The sequence below is a fragment of the Populus nigra genome, chromosome 2, assembly GCF_951802175.1.
Source record: "Populus nigra chromosome 2, ddPopNigr1.1, whole genome shotgun sequence".
Taxonomy (NCBI): Eukaryota; Viridiplantae; Streptophyta; class Magnoliopsida; order Malpighiales; family Salicaceae; genus Populus; species Populus nigra.
In genome coordinates this window covers 6786572-6789071 of record NC_084853.1, presented here as the reverse complement: position 1 = coordinate 6789071, position 2500 = coordinate 6786572, and positions in this window count along the sequence as shown.

Below are 2500 nucleotides of genomic sequence, written 5' to 3'. Positions count from 1 at the left end.
GATGCGAGTGGGGACTTGGGCAGCGGGCAGTGAAAGCAAGAGTTTCCCCGATGCTGCCGGGAAAAACGCTCCCCGGGATGGCCGGGTGAGATGACCCGGCGGCCCGCGACGGGTCATTCAATTCCATGCCCCGTCAACATAACTCCCGATGTACTGTTTGCTTTTTCGGAAGAAGAGATCCATCCCCCCATCCTCGGCCAGCCAAAAACGCTCCAATTAATGGCCGGGTGAGATGACCCGGCGGCCCGCGACGCGTCATTCAAATCACTGCCCTATCGGCTACAACTGCTGATGGGTGGGATTAGAGGCCTGCCATGGTGGTGAGGGGCGGCGAGGACCGTGAAAGCTAGAGTTTTTCAGAGGCTGCCGGGAAAAAGGCCCCTCGGGTGGCGGGGTGCGAGGACCAGGCGCGTCATTCAATTCTCTTCCCTATCAACTTGGCTCCCGTTGGCGGGATTGGAGGCCTACTGTTTGTTACAGGGCTAAAATCGTCAGGGGAAGAGCTGACGAAACAATGCTGGTTTGGATGCAGGGGGTAGTGTTGGAATCGGCAGCGCGGACAAAATCGGCAAAGTCGACAAAAAAGACTGTTGGTCTGGACATCGGGGCAGCGGCAGCCATGCCGACAGGGGGGGAAATCGGCAGCGCAGATTTGTGCAGCTGCAGGTTCGTCGGGGAAATCGGCAGCGCAGATTTTTCGATGAACATGGGCTGGAAGATGGACTGTCCAGGCCAGGCAGGGAAATTCGTCAAGGGGACACGCTGACGAAACAGCGCTGGTTTAGACACGGTGGGTGCAGTGTTGGAATCGGCAGCGCCGACGAAATCGGCAAAGTCGGCAGAATCGGCAGCGGGTGCTGGCGATGAGTCTGGACGATTTATAGTCCAGGGCTTGATGGAAAAGACTGTTGGTCCAGACAATGGGGCAGTGGCAGCGCGGATTTGTGCAGCTGCAGGTTCGTCGGGGAAAATCGGCAGCGCAGATTTTTCGACGAACAGGGGCTGGGCGCTGGACTGGCCGGGCCAGGCAGGAAAATTCGTCAGGGGGCCACGCTGACGAAAACAGGGGCTGCGGAGTGGAAAATCGGCAGCGCAGATTTTTCGACGAACAGGGGCTGGACCGGCCGGGCCAGGCAGGAAAATTCGTCAGGGGGGCACGCTGACGAAAAGAGGGGCTGCCGCGTGGAAAATCGGCAGCGCAGATTTTTCGACGAACAGGGGCTGGACCGGCCGGGCCAGGCAGGAAAATTCGTCAGGGGGGCACGCTGACGAAAAGAGGGGCTGCCGCGTGGAAAATCGGCAGCGCAGATTTTTCGACGAACAGGGGCTGGACCGGCCGGGCCAGGCAGGAAAATTCGTCAGGGGGGCACGCTGACGAAAAGAGGGGCTGCCGCGTGGAAAATCGGCAGCGCAGATTTTTCGACGAACAGGGGCTGGACCGGCCGGGCCAGGCAGGAAAATTCGTCAGGGGGGCACGCTGACGAAAAGAGGGGCTGCCGCGTGGAAAATCGGCAGCGCAGATTTTTCGACGAACATTCGTCAGGGGGGCACGCTGACGAAAAGAGGGGCTGCCGCGTGGAAAATCGGCAGCGCAGATTTTTCGACGAACATTCGTCAGGGGGGCACGCTGAGGAAAACAGGGGCTGCCGCGTGGAAAATCGGCAGCGCAGATTTTTCGACGAACAGGGGCTGGATGCTGGACCGGCCGGGCCAGGCAGGAAAATTCGTCAGGGGGGCACGCTGACGAAAAGAGGGGCTGCCGCGTGGAAAATCGGCAGCGCAGATTTTTCGACGAACAGGGGCTGGACTGGCCGGGCCAGGCAGGAAAATTCGTCAGGGGGGCACGCTGACGAAAAGAGGGGCTGCCGCGTGGAAAATCGGCAGCGCAGATTTTTCGACGAACAGGGGCTGGACGCTGGACTGGGCCAGGCAGGAAAATTCGTCAGGGGGGCACGCTGACGAAAACAGGGGCTGCCGCGTGGAATGGCAGCCTACACGCAGATGCGAATTCGGCAGCGCACGATGGCTTGAGCAGGTCATGGGTTCGACTTGGCGCGATCTGAAACCTGGACGAGGGACTGTCGACGCTGGACGAGCCAGCGCGGTGGCCTGTCGTGCCCCGTTCAGGGGGGGCCTGCCGCGGAGACAGCCCTCGCGGGCTCGACAGCGCAGGCCAGCGTCCCCGACGTCGCTGGCCGCGGCAGGCGAGCTGCCGGGGTTCCCGCATTCCTACAAGAAAACGTCGTGCTTTCCACATGAAACCAATCCAGTAAAATCAGCCATATTTTTATGAGGCTGCCCACTGAATTTGGGGTCATTCCGGGCCGGTTCCTAGTTTTGCGGATTTACTCGATTTCTAATGGTAGGAAAATTAAAACAAATACTTCCCGACCTCGAAAAATTCTGGGAAAATTAATGAAGGTGGATTGGATTTTTGCCAACCTCTGTGCAAAATTTCAGCTCAAAATACCAAGAAATGAATTTTTTAGAGGGGGGGTGA